Source organism: Triticum aestivum, chromosome 1A (genome assembly GCF_018294505.1).
Source record: "Triticum aestivum cultivar Chinese Spring chromosome 1A, IWGSC CS RefSeq v2.1, whole genome shotgun sequence".
Classification (NCBI taxonomy): domain Eukaryota; kingdom Viridiplantae; phylum Streptophyta; class Magnoliopsida; order Poales; family Poaceae; genus Triticum; species Triticum aestivum.
In genome coordinates this window covers 505774357-505788985 of record NC_057794.1, presented here as the reverse complement: position 1 = coordinate 505788985, position 14629 = coordinate 505774357, and the positions used below count along the sequence as shown (strand labels likewise).

The 14629-nt window shown below is 43.4% G+C and overlaps 2 long non-coding RNA genes across 3 annotated transcripts; one reads left to right on the top strand and one right to left on the bottom strand.

Annotated features, from left to right (window-relative positions):
- Positions 1-1973: 1973 nt before the first annotated feature.
- LOC123060911 (uncharacterized) lies at positions 1974-5901 on the bottom strand. Of its 2 annotated transcripts, XR_006428262.1 has the most exons (4): positions 5580-5901; positions 3906-4909; positions 2935-3151; positions 1982-2846 (listed from the first exon to the last, which is right to left on the bottom strand). It is a non-coding gene; the product is annotated as an uncharacterized lncRNA (long non-coding RNA). The 2 variants fall into 2 exon arrangements; XR_006428258.1 differs by having other exon boundaries at positions 1974-2846; positions 3906-5895.
- A 1238-nt stretch (positions 5902-7139) lies between these two features.
- Positions 7140-11227, top strand: LOC123060906 (uncharacterized). Its single transcript, XR_006428257.1, has 4 exons — positions 7140-7682; positions 9301-9468; positions 9559-9827; positions 10777-11227. It is a non-coding gene; the product is annotated as an uncharacterized lncRNA (long non-coding RNA).
- The last annotated feature ends 3402 nt before the right edge of the window (positions 11228-14629 follow it).

The window sequence follows — 14629 nt, the reverse complement described above, 5'->3', positions numbered from 1 at the left end:
TGGGGATGAACTTTCCACGCGAGTTCGGATGGGAAAATTCATAGTTTACGCGACTTCGTCCAATCGGTCAATACCGGTATGGAAACAAGGACGTCCGGATTGATATACACGCTCGTCTTCTAAAGATAAGATGTACCGAAAGATGCTTTCGATCGATCCACTTGATTTAACTAGTCCCCACCAGGCTGCGTCTCTAAAAAGAGTCGTCCACCAGGCTGCGATTTGCGTCGCATCTAGTCAAGACCTTCGCGCGTTTTTCTAACACAGTATATACACAAGCACTCATACATATGCGCATACACTCACCCTATCAATGTACACATGTCGAAGAGACTCAGCCGGCATATCATCTTGTAATGATTGTAGTGTATTTCAATGAGATAGTGATGTACTCCTTCTGTAAATAGGGACCTAAACGCTCTTATATTTCTTTACGGAGAGAGTATGAAACATGAATATTTAAATTAATAATATGTATGCAAACATAGAATTTATATTGTATTTTTAGGGTGGTACAAATTATATATTACTAGCAAAACGGTCTGTGCGCTGCAACGGAAGAAAAAACTCATACTCCCTCTGTTCCAAAATAGATGACTCAATTTTATACTAACTTTAGTACAAAGTTGGGTCATCTATTTTGGAACGGAGGGAGTAATTTTCAATGGTCATGACCACGTTTTGCTGCATCACCGAGATACACTATCACTCTCATTTTCTTGAAATTGTGAACAATTTTTGAAAATCATGAATACTTTTTAAACTCGTGAACCTATCTGAAATTGTGAAAAAAATTTAAATTCATGAACATTTTTACAGATTTTTGAACATTTTTGAAACAATGAACATTTTTTGAATTCATGAACATTTATACTATTTGCAAAAATATCTTAAAATTGCGATCATTTTCAAAAAAAAAATCTTCAATAGGAGAACATTTCCAAAAACGAGGAACATTTTATTGGAAATTTTTTGGTGGAACAATTTTTGAAATTCACGACCCTTTTTTTATTTAGGAACATTTCTGAAATGCATGGTCAGTGAACATTTAATGAATCAATAAACTATATTGTAAGTCAGGAACCGTTTTTGAATTTCTGGAATATTTTTCAGTTCATGAACATTTCTTGAATTGGCGAATTTTTTCTATTTCATTAATTTTTTTAATATACAAACATTTTCATAAAATCATGAACATTTTTGATTTCCTGAACATTTGTTTTCGAGATTGCAATTTTTTTAATATGCAAACACTTTTTAAAAATCACGAACATTTTCTGAATCCATAAACATTTATGAAATATTAAAAATTTATTTCAAAATGTTCATTTTTTATTTTTTCTAAACTTTTTTGAAGTCCCAAATTATTTAAAGTAGAAAAAAACTAAGACAAAAAATAAAAAACGACATTTAAAACAGGCCTCCCGGACATGGGCCGGCCCAAATGGGCGCTTTGTGTCTTCTCCCGGCGCGCAGAGCGCAGTATAGAAGGTTTCTGCTGCATGGGCTGGCCCAGGCCAGGATTCTCCTGCGTGAGACGGTTTTTTATCACTTATAGGTGGCATTGGGGGGGGGGGTAATATTTTGCAAATTTAGGGGCATTTTGGTGACGTACCGCGAGAAGCAATAGCCCCTTTATTATTACTAGCAAAAATGCCCGTGCGTTGCAACGGGAGAAAAAAATCAACTCCGCTAGTACAATGGTTCAAGACCACATGATGCTCCATCCTTCGCATACTCTCTATCTATCTATCTATCTATCTATCTATCTATCTATCTATCTATCTATCTTTCTCATTCAGACATTTCGCGAAGCATCAGGCATGTTAATTGCAGTCTCTTTTTTTACCAAGGAGACGTGTGCACCCCTTCAGGCATCACTTTTTTTTTGCGGGTCACATTTCTTGCTACATGAACTCTGTGCAAAACACAAACAATTCAGAGAGTATTTATTGGCATGAAAAAGTTTCAGATCATTTTAATTGAGTAACAATATTCATCACTAATCAGGCCTGCAAGCCAACGGGTAACCGTAGCATTTTATTGCAACTATATAAAAATATAAAATAAATTGCCCCTGAGCTCACAGTTGCATCGGCAGAAATTTTATGGCACAAGGAATACATTAATAATCTGATAATCACAGGATCGTCATTGATACACTTCAGAATTCCAAGTCAACTCTCATTTTCCTACAGTTCTTAAATTATTGCTGCCATGGTACGGTTTGACATAAATTACATGAAATAAAAATGATTTGTTTTCCCACACCCCACAATGCATCCTAGGTTTTTCCGAACAAAAATCACAAATGACAGCCACTGCTAACTATACAACATTTTCAAATTAGCCAGTTAGGCGGGCACCTAACAACACGGAATTTCATCGCAGCACCTTCCCCCACATGGCGGTTTAAATCTGGCACTGACTTTTTCAATTTCCTTCCCGTGAAGACGCACCCTAACCTCAGTGTTGTCAGCCAAAACACAGATTCTGCTAAGTTATCCGATATACCTCTTAGTCTACCGGGTGCTCGGGAATCTGGTTTCACTCCAGACTCCTCGGACTCCGCGAGGCACTGTCCCTAATGCCATCATTATCCACCCTGCCGCCACTGTAATGCGCGGCCACGGATGATTCCCGCAGCCCGCACCAGGTCCCCCATGTACACATCAATGTGTATGTGCGGTGGCCAGTGCAACATCTCTCCTGGCGTCATAACATTGTTATGCTCTACCCGGTGCTCCGTTATGTACCCCCCCCCCATTATCTAATGTCCGTAGCAGCCTTATTATCGCAGGACACTCATAGCGGCACGACCTTGTATTCTCACGCAAAGCATCCCCCTGCTCCAACGGATGTTTTACCATCAGACCAGACCCTTCATCCAGCGCAAATATGAAGGAGAACTGAATTTTTAATTGATATACTTACTGAGCAACCACAAACAGTCTCCTGCATGGTCCTCCGCTTGCAGGATTCAATCGGCTCTTCCCATGCCTGATACTAAACCCATTTTCCCACTAATACAGGCTGTAAAAGTCGTATGCCTCTGTCGGCGCCCTCTGCAAAAACCATTATGGACTTCTCAAGAGTACCCATGCTAATGAGGCATAGGGTTCGCTCTGTCGGATTCGCTTCCACAAGAACTCTGCGATAAAGCAAAACCCAAATCAGCGACCTGCCGTTCAGGGAGAAACACTTTAGACACAACAAAATTACCAATCCAGCGAACAATGATTAAAAAAAGTTAAGACAAAACAAAACAAAAACACACAAGGAAGGCCGTGAAGGCTTTCAGAAAAGAAACACACAGGACAGAACACTGTTTTTCTTTCCTGAAATTACCCCAAATGGCGCCCGTCCCTTGGCGACAGCATTCCTAAACTCCGGTGCAATTTTATTCACTGAGCGATGCAAAACACAGACCCCATCCTCCCACCATAAATTATGAGCTCATCACCCGCCCTCTGTACACGGATTTAGATACCAACTTTTTCACTACCCCTACAAAATCTTATGCACCTGATCTACAGCTTGTTTTTGCATCCAACACTGCATAAAAAATAACTCTAAATGTATGACGGAAAAATCAAACACACAACTTAATTCCATGGGCACACAAAATCTGAGGTGCAGCAACGCAAAATCATTTTGCAACTCTCGCAGCGACCCGGCAGAACAGCCTAACCCCTTTCAGCAACATAAGTACATGCATTTTTTCAGTACAGAACACATACTCACAACAGCACCTCTAACAGAAAATTACGTTCACCACAGCGCCCTACGCCACCGCAAGCGAACACTACAGCAAAATGAACGCCTAATTCCGTTCTCTACCCGTCGTCACGGCTCACCAGAAAATTAGCACAAATATTCACAACACAGAATTCAGACACCCATACCTCTTGATCCACCCTGGTCCCTGGTGCCTGCGGATCTGGCTTCATAGCTGACGCACCATACTTCGCCGGGCCGATGTCCCTAATATCCTCGTCGCCCGGATCACCACAACTGTATTGAGCAGCCACTGAAGAATCGCGCAGCCCAGCCTAACATCGGAAAGGATATATTGAAAAGCAAGTGCTTGGCTAACAACACACATGGGAATAATGGTGAGCAAAGTATGAATTGCTTAATGCCCCAAAAATCTGTTTAAACAAGACTGCCATGCAAGGTATACATCTAAATAAATGAGGGCCTAATATATACTTATACTAATCTAGGGGATAAAATGAAGTTAAGTTATCCTTTCAGTAATCTTTCCAAGCAAAATCCCTTCATAGCTTTATGCCATATTGGTTGAGCTACCTCAAGAAGTCTAAAAACTTACACGACCAGAAAACTAACAGTGATAACCTGAACCACTGAGCTAAGCTTATATGCCAGATCACTCAATCCCGTTGAAGGCAAATTAAGCAGTTAATTGCATTGAAGATTCAGATACAATAGACAGATACGGAAGACGCATCACTATTATGTGCATAAATAAGTTAAGTGCATACATGTTAGAATTACAAGATGATGATGTTGTTCATACCAAATAGTATCCCATCGCTACTCATGTGTCTATGCAATATGAATCATACAGAAAGATACAAAATCTTGGTAGTTTGTTCAATGCATAAAGGCCTTAATTAAGCTGGTTCCTTACAGTAAAGAAAACAATATTAATCATCTTGGAAATAATATGTGTAGGTACTGTTTCGTTCAGTCTTCTGCTTGCCTGATGGATTAATTCCTGGTCCATGAGATCTATGCTCTTACCATTATTTAAAAATAAGGATAAGGCCTATGCTCTTAGAATTACTTGAAATCACCAAGTTCTCTTTCAGATTGCCCCAAGAACCAGGTCAGAACTTCGTAACTCTAATTCCTCTAATGGATGTGTTTCAAGTACTCGCAAAACCTGTCAGCACAAATACATCAACAATTCTGCAGTAGATAATCGTGTCATCAGATAGTAGTACGTATCATCAGCTCATCTCATGTTATCTAAATCTACATGGACCAATCAAATAATGATAGATCAGTGAAAGACAATGAAAGAAATACAAACAATCTTCGGGCTCTGTAGTGATTGTTCCTATTCTTCGTAGGCTACATCCATATAAAGATGTGCAGCAGATAACAGCGACACGACCACTGGGAATAGTGGCTGCCTGGCCAACCACAAGAGATAAGGTACAGCCAGCGGCCCAAGATCACACAAAATCGCTACAACGATTTATCGCAGCATTAGCAGCCAGATCCCCAAATCACCCCAGTGCCCATCCATCCCAATCCACATACAGTAGGGGCAGGAGCTCGTCAGCCCCAGCACCTTCAGCCACAACAGTTGTCTGTGCTCCACCTAGTCTCCACATGGAGCACGAAGACCACCACCCAGAGGATGATAGGGTCGCATGGCCGTCCTTCTCCCCCGCCTACACGACGCAACCGTATCCGCCATGCTTTTCTTCCACCCTCGCAGCGAAGCGCGTGCTCCACCCACTTGACGCCGCCCCATGCTCCCTTCCTCCACAACCAAGTCGCCGCCCCACCTCCACCAAGACTTGACCGAAAGGAAGGAGACGAACCTGGGGCCGCCGGAGACGTGCCGGCGAAGCCCTGCCAGAAACCCTAGCCACGGGGCCGGGTGGGGTTGCAAGCGGGCGGTAGAGGCCGAGAGCAGAGAATCTGGAAGGAGGAGAGGGAGGCGCAGACCGCGGGGAGCTCGGGGGCGTGCTGCGCGGCACCGGAGCTCGCCGGAAGCAGGCGGCGTGGGTGCTGGCGGCGGCGAGGACTTCCTCGGGCGAGAAGGAGAGGAGGCGCCCGTGCTCTGTGTGTGGTCGGAACGCGGGTTGAATACCCCAAACTGCAGGGCCTTTTTTGCAAGAACGAAACGTTTTCACAAATTAGCCACTTTAAAAAAGGACTGCGAGTTGAATAATGGAAAACCATAGGGGCTTTTTTGTAAAATGTGCGCGACGACGGACGGGCAGAAGCGATAGCCGCTTTATTAGTAGGTAAAGATTAAGTATAGATATTTAATTATTGTTTTAGGATGATGTTTAAATTAAGTTTTAGGATAATATAGAAACATCTAGCGCATACGCATATGGATCAATGACACATGTCAAAAGAGAGAGGGCACCGAAAACTTTGATGCGGCACCGTCTTCAGGCATGGTGGTGGCTATCATAGATGAAGTAGGCAGACGAGCATCAAGGATATAGTGGAACTTGAGCGAGCAATCGCGCCAAGATGCTCCCAAAAACTTTACCGTCTCTCACCCAGTGCAGCTTCTCAAGGGGCGCGGTTTCGGAAGACTATTCTCGCGTATTAATTTAGTTCTTACAACAAGGCGCATATAATATTAGCCCAAATTGGTACTCAAACCCAATTCAGGAAATGCGCGCGTGTGCGTTGTGTGGCATGAGGTGAGTGAGCACAGTATTATTGCTCTCTTTTCTCATGCTACAAGAAATAGTAGAACAACTCACCTTTTATATTGGTGTTTCTTTCACTCCACTAATTAAACTTGCACATTTGCCATACAATTTAAATGGGCCTTTGAGATTTCAGAATTTTACCGAAGTACAAGATTTAATTGGCCAAGTCTCATAATAACATGAACGCCCACCAAAGTCCTTTCCCTTCATGGGCGCTACGGTGATTAAACCAGCCACAACACCTCAGAAGCACCGTCCTAGGGCAATAAATGTTGGCGCCCGCGCTGCCGTCGGGGAGGCGATCGGCGGCGGACCGCCTAACCCTAAGTCACCTAGTATTCGCCTCACGGAGAAAAAAACTTTTGGTTAGTCATCCTCAACTCTTGTTAATGCCTTCTTCGATGCAGATTAAGTTGGTTGTTTGGATGACAAGCGGTCAACTGGTGGGTTTGCAATTTTTTTTTGGCCAAACTTAGTATCTTAGTGTGCAAAGAAGCAAATCGTAACAATTGCGTCAACAAAAATTATTTGGGTGCATTATCTACTACCCTCATAAAAAGAAGAGAGGGCGGAGAACCAAACAATCAGATCTATTCATTAGCAAGATCTAATGGCTCTTAATCTTTCCATCCATGTTTAACGCTATAAGCCACCGAATTAAGCCGGTAATCCGTCGATCACTAACCTTGTCCGCCGTTCAGAAAAAAAAACCGCTGCGCACCACGCCCGCACGACTTTCGCCCACTCCTCCTCCTCCTCCCAACAGACGCCAGCCGTTCGCCACAGCACGGACGGGCCGCCTCCCGCGCCAATCCTCCCGCCGCCTCCCACGCCGTTCGCCGCCCGCCGATCCAATCATCCTCCGCAGCCGCTCAGCTTGGCGGGAGGATTTCCCTGGCCTTGCCCCGTCCTCTCGTCTCTCGATCTGATCGAGGCCACAGCTCGGGAATGGCGGCTGGCATGCGGAAGGCGCCATCCATGGAGTGGCGGTGGGTGTCCGCGGGAGAGGAGGATGACGACAAGCTGGAGGGCCGCAGGGCAGGGGGGCCCGCGGCCGTCGGGGCGGCAGCTTCGAGTCGGAGGACGAGGAGGACAACATCGACTACGAGGACGAGGAGCACCGGGAGGCCAGGCAGCGCCTGATTCGGACCGTGCTGACCGTCGACTGGTTCCGGGCGCCAACGGCCAACGAGGTCTCAGGCAACGGCCAACGAGGTCTCGGGCGCGCAGCCTCTCGAGGACCCCGAGGTGAGGGCAGCTCCGCTCCCGGTTCGCCTGTTTTCCCTCTTGCGTCCTTTGATTGCATATGCGGCAAGGTGTTCGACGCGTGCTGTTCATGCCGCGTGCGTGGAATGCCGTGAGAGTGGTGACCGCGACTGCTGCTGATTTTGATTAGCTTCTGTGTTTGCCATTGGATTGGAGAATTGTGAATCTGCACATCCTTGTGGTTCAAGATGGCCGTGCTTGGACGAGGGGATACATATGTTGCGTTCGATCTCAGGCTGCAAGTGGGATGTTCCGCAGGAGCCCGCAAACACGCCCACATCTGCCCCGTAGTATTAGTGGGAATCCAGCATATGTCCACATAATTTTTCACGGGATAAGTGGGCATCCCACATCCCACGTAATCCCTATGTAAATCACAGGCTCAAGCTTATATTTTCTGTTTTGCAATGGACATGGAAGGAGCAGAGAAGTTCAGGCTTCATTATATCAGGTGGAGAATCTTCAGAGTTGACACTGCAAATTATATCTTTTTTGTAGTACTTTTGTTTATCTGGGAGGGGTAATCCTCTGCCTCTACGAAGTTGCAGCTCAGTGGTTCGGCGGGCGTCGCTTCAGTAGAAGAATCACATCGAAAATGATTTTAGAAGTGCCACTGTTATAAGATCAAAATAAGAGGTGAGCAGGGTGCAATCTGCTTGCTTGCAGCTGATGTTCCTTGAAGCAGCGAGCTTCTTCATGGCGTTCTTGAGAGAAGAAGAAATCAAGGAGGATTGGATAAGGAGGGAAGATACCACAACCACTGACTCGCATTATCAGGCCACAGATGATACGTGATTCAACAGGGTAGAATGAATCGGCTTTGCTCTGAACAATTTAGAGGAAATTGGCTGAAGATGTAGTAGTCGATAGGAAATAAATCACAGATGAGAGGGGGGAAGAAGAAGACTGAACTGCACCTGTACATGGCGGAGGTTGACGACGACATTACGGCGTCCATGGCGGAGTTGGACAGCGGCGCTGGGCGGCCATGGGGAAGGTACACGGCGGCGCCGCGGCCATGGCGGCATGTCATAATCGGGCTAATCCGCACGACTGACGTTCGACTCAGAAGGGATGTGGGTTTGATGTGGGCGCCGCGGGACATCCCACATAATCCGCATCTCTCGGTGCTCTAACTGTGGGTGTCCACGATCGTAAATTATGTGGGCTTGGACGTGGGCACCGCGGACAGCCCGCGTCCACTTGCAGCCTGAGTTCCATTAGAAACATCAATTGTTTTGTTGCTTCATGCAAATTTTCTTTGCATAATATTGTGACTGGCAATCAGGACGAGGTGGGACCGTGGGAATGATCGATGATTACATTCGCGTATGTCATTTGTGACCGTTTTCTTGTGCATGATTGGGAACAATAGTTATTTAATGAGTTAATTTCGTATCACTTAGATGTAGTGTTGAAATTTCTGGGACCCATTACCCACCCCAATCTGCTCATACAAGACATAACTTCTACATAGAAGTGAATCAGTAAACTGCTACTAATCTGGCTGGAGACACTATTTGACTCCATCTGTTATGTAAAATCAGACCACTTTTCCTTCCATAAATGTTTAGATTATTTCGGTGCACGTCCAATGCAGGAACCTCTTCCTGCTCCGTGGGTGGTTAAAGCGAGAATACGGGCAGTGATCAAACTTCAAACGTCATAATTAAAGATACCTTGCCCAATGCAAGTACCTTTTTCTAGGAGGTTTAAGAACTTGTATAAGCACCTGTAGTCTCTGCAATGCAAAATTCCAACCCTACAGGTTTGTGCCCTATATTCTGCTCTCACTATACTACAATAAGAATATTATTCAAATTGTTCACTACAATGTCCTATATTTCGATGCATGCAGGTTTTCCACTGGGAGAACAAGTTTCTAGATACCACAATAAGAATACTCATTTTCTTGTTCTCTGTTTTTCATTGCAATTTTTTGTTGTGCAATATGAGTTGATATGAATCAAACATCCCAAGTATTATTGTTGACTAATTTTTAAATTACCTCCCTTCCAAGCAGCCCTTGAACAATGAACAAGGAAATTTCGGAGTCCTTGTTTCACTGCCTCCGAGGACGTGGGAGCCACCACCACCGTTGCTTACTTCCACAACTAAAAGTCCTAGGTATCTGTTCTCGCTCCCTATAAGTTGCCGTTTGCATATCATGATTATGTTTTCCAATAAGATTGGCAGAAAAAGATTATCGTTTGCAATGTTTTTTCAAGGAAAAGCTCCCTCGAGGGACATTTCTTGTGAGCAACATATTACATTTGAGTACATGTCACTGCTAAAAACATGATTTAATGGGCAAGAAACATCACAATAATTCATACAAGAAATAGAGAAGGATATGGAAGAAAGTGCTCCTAGCTAAGTTGTGCGCTTTCTTGTATTGATTTCCAAAAATACGTCTGAAGATAGCATCGCTCATGTATCCCTTCTGGCGAATGAAACTGATAGTGGGTCTCAATTGCCATTTGTGTGGATTCATACTTGAGTCTTGGGAGTTAATTGCTTTAATACCAGTAGCATTATCTGATGAGATGAGGCAACCATGTATTTTCTAGCATCATGACTTCAGCCTACTGGTAGCATTATGCGATGAAATGAGGAGGCGACCATGTTTTTTCCAGTATGATGACTTGAGCCGCAGCATCATGCCGAGTAGCCGAAGAAGTAACTGCAGTCACTTTTATTGTAGATTCGTGTTGGCCAGCTTGAGACTGAATATAAACTAAGGTGCATAGAGAGGGATCGGTCATAATAAGCATCTGTGTACATCATAATTGTATTCCTCCGTCGAGTACACAAGAGAGAGGGGTATGTTGTTTTAGAAGAGGGCAAAATATAGTTAAAAGAGGGCAAAATAAAGCATGTAGGCTGATGAATGTCAATTTAGACCATCATTTTGCAATTGCTACTTTTGGTTCCAAAGGATTAACAAGATAAACTCGATTGTTTATATGACCTTGCACTTATAAGTTTACGTTGCAAATTTTATCACACTAGCAATGTTGTGTGCAGAGATAATTTGTTTCAGCAAACTTGATCATGTGGAGATTGTTGTGTGCAGATATCAGACTTCAGTGGCTATAAGAAAAACTAAAGCTCTGTTTCCACAGGCGAGTAAATGCAGCCTGACTGAAGAACGTAAGCTCTGTTTCCTCAAGCTATGTATTAGGTTGCATATATATAACAAAGTGAGGTCCTCATCCTGGTTGGTTTGGCATGGCCACATCCTCATGGCCAATAAGTTGTTGCGCTAGAGATGGCCAGGCAGTGAGATTTGCCCGACGTGTGGCTCTTGCGAAGAGACGGCCAGCTTTGCGAGGCAAGTATGGCCAGGGTGGCCTTTTGGTCATGATACCAGGTGTTGTCTCCCCCAGTTTCTAGAACATCGCTCCCATCTATGACTGGTGGATGGCGATCAGGTTTCAAAGGAGGAGAAAAAGCATTTTCATGGACTCACCTCGTATGGCGTTAGGAAAAATTGGAACATTAAGTCAATGACACCACATTCAAGATATGATTTTGTTATAGTTGTTCCGGATGCATGGTGGGGGGCTGAGGTTTTGGGCCTCCCTTTTCCCCTCTATTAGACAAAATCTACCTGTATGGGTCTGGCTGCAAAACTAACTTCGACTAACATATCCTTGCTTGCGATGGAATACAAATGTATTTTCTTTAAGCTGTAATACTAAAATACTCCCTCTGTAAACTAATATAAACTAATATAAGAGCGTTTAGATCACTATTTTAGTATTCTAAACGCTCTTATATTAGTTTACGAAGGGAATACTTGTTTTTGCGATGTAATATGGGTATAGTTGATTTTTTTGTGCGTGCATACTCAAGGATTTCATGAATGGAATATTGTGTTTTTTCTGCGATGAAACAACACATTATACTTGTATAATCAACTTGCTTCACAAGAATATAATTGTATCTGATGCATGAGATGAATACGACTCATTTGTGTAGGGGGTAGATAAAGCATAGAGCCACCTCCGAAATTGCCATAATGGAATAAGAAAACCAGTACGCTGTAACATAACTACAGTAGATTTTTGGGTTACCAGTTATTTATTACTCCCTATGTTCACTTATATAAGACATTTAAGCCTGCTCAGAACATGCTCTAAATAGTTCAAAATCAGTTCTCCAAAACGCCTTATAAAAACGAACGGAGGGAGTACAACGGTTAGATGCTTGTTTTTGTTTCCTCGAAAAAAAGCTTGTCCGTGCATTGCAATTTGCAAGTCGAGAGGTTCCGAAATCTTGCCTAAATATTTTCTCTGCAATTATTTACTTAAATCTTGCATCCAGAAATTAATATATGATGTTATTTATTGCTTCATAAGTCATAATTAGATGAATGAGAAAATCGTTTTCTACTTTGTTAGACGTGTGTTGCACTTGCCAGCTTACTAGTATACTTAAATAACTTGGAGTATCACAAGTGCAAATTCCTTGTTTATGGTGTGACAATCTTGGTGAAAACTACTTGTCTACTAACCCAATTTTTTGTGGCAGGGCTAAACATATTGAAATAGATTTTTACTTTGTGAAAGAACATGTTGCAAACAAAGAATTTGGATATTTGTTTTATTCCTTTTAAAGATCAGGCTACAGATTGATTTACAAAAGCATTGCCTCTACAAAAGTCTAGAAGAATTCAAGTGTAATATCAACTTGATGAAGTTGTGATTAAGTGGGGTTGTTGAAATATCTTCTAGACACGCAACACACAGAATAAGGCTGTTAGGAGAGTTGTTAGAAGAATCGACAATATGTAATCTTTCTATTTTAATTTCTCTTATCTCCTCTCCTTGTTGTAATTTCTCCACCATGTTCTATGCATCCACGAGATAAGCCTCATCTCATCAATAAAGTCACAACGCATGCCTCCCAGGATGGTCAAGACGATTCATAATTTCTACAAATCCATTCTAGAGGAGAGGACTTGTCGATGGTGTGGGATTTGGCGCGCGGGCGGGGGGGGGGGGGGGGGGGGGGTTGTTGACTAGTCAAGCACAAGGGAGACGTGGACAAAAACGTGATTTTTGCCATGGACTTCCCATTTTGGACAGTTCTAACAATGCTTTGTCCTCTTTTGTGGATTCTGATCCCTCGATGAATGACCAATTTACAATATTGTTGGAAATATTCTAATTTCCAAGAAGTAGTAGAGTTGGCATGCACAATGTTTTATGGACACACTGACACATTGTTTATGTGTACAGTTACGCCACACCGTCACCTCCATGCTACAAGTGGTATATCATAGCTTGTTGTGACTAACAACATAGGTAGTGCTCGTTTTGTTATCATTATTAGGTATGTGCCCATGCGTTGGCACATGAGCCTAATTTTTTTCCAATGAAATGAGAAGAGCATTAAAAACAATATGGTATTCTAAGATCACCACACACTATAATCTACCTGATCTTCATGGGCACTCTTTTGGTCTAGGGATTTTTGTGTGCAAATAATAGAATACATGTACGTTGCCATCCAACATCTTGTTGCCATCTTGTCGTCTTGCAATTGCTTGTGTATTTTCTATAGGTAACTCGAAGCACCTCTCAACATCTGATGTTCTTTTGTGGTGTACAACATGGAAACTGCTAAGATTTTCTCACTCCATCGGGTCTATGATCATCCGATATTGTTCAAGATATTATCATGATAGAGTTTACCAAGAATTAACAAGGGTAAATGTATTCTCTTTGTATCTTGTTGGCATCTTGTCATCATCTAACTGCAACCACTTATGTATTTTCTACAATTAACTCAAAGCACATCTCAGCATCTAGCATTCTTTGTAGTGTACAGCATGGAAATGGCTAAGATTTTTCTCACTCCAGGGGTGAAATCCTAGTTGGTGATCTTTTCACACTTGAAGGTGGGGCGAGCAGAAATCAAGAGGAAAACACTCAAGACAAGATTCAAGTCACACATCCACTAAATCCACATACACAATGAAATACAAGATCCAAATCCAACAAAGGTAGGCACATAGGTAGATAGCTCATCCCGGTCTCAGGGAGGGAGGGGTTTTGATATCCTTAGAGCATCTTCCCCAGAAGGGGTCTTAATATCCAATAGGGATCTTTTCACATGGAGGCCTTGATCTTAATGGGAGAGGTGGTAGTTAGGAGCAAAGATCTCACAATATGCTTTGCTAATCCTAACTAGAGGTAGGGGATGGTCTATTTATAGTCTAGGATGGAATAAGTGAGAGGGAGATGGTTACATGGGCCTTTGGCTCGATTCTGTGCACGCAGGCGCCGAATGTCGAGCCCGACTTGGGGCGCCGGATGTCTGGGCTGGGCCGGATGTCCTGCCAGGTGATGGCCCGATTTGGCAACGGTTATGGACTCCTTGGGCCGGATTTCCGGGGAGGCGCCGGAAGTCCAACCTGTCGTAGTGGGATGGATGTCCTGCCGTTGTAGCCTTAGTAGGCGCAGGTTCTTGCCGCTGGTACTAGACTTGGAGGTGTTGGATTTCTGGGAAGGGGCCGGATGTCCGGCCGCTATAGCATTTCGACGACTCCACTTAAGGTGTTTCTTTTTTCTGCATCCGTGGTGGCTTCGCCTTCATTTCGAGTGTCGCCGAGGGTGTCTTCTTCTTGATACCTAAGCACACATAGCATTCCACCTTGAGGTAGTAGCCATGTCTCAAGTGGTTCAGATGGAAGTTCATTAAGGAGATATGTTATCTCGGTCTCAATAGCTCTTGATCGTGCTCTTGTCATCGGTCCACTTGGTGTTTGGGGTGATGATGGTAAGTCCATGGGCATGAACGTACGACACTCCGCATTATCCAGTCTATGATCACCCGATACTGTTCAAACCATCTCATACTTTTTTGTAGTGTTTGAGCGTAATGCATATTTGGTCAGCATAGTTATTCAAAGGTATTGT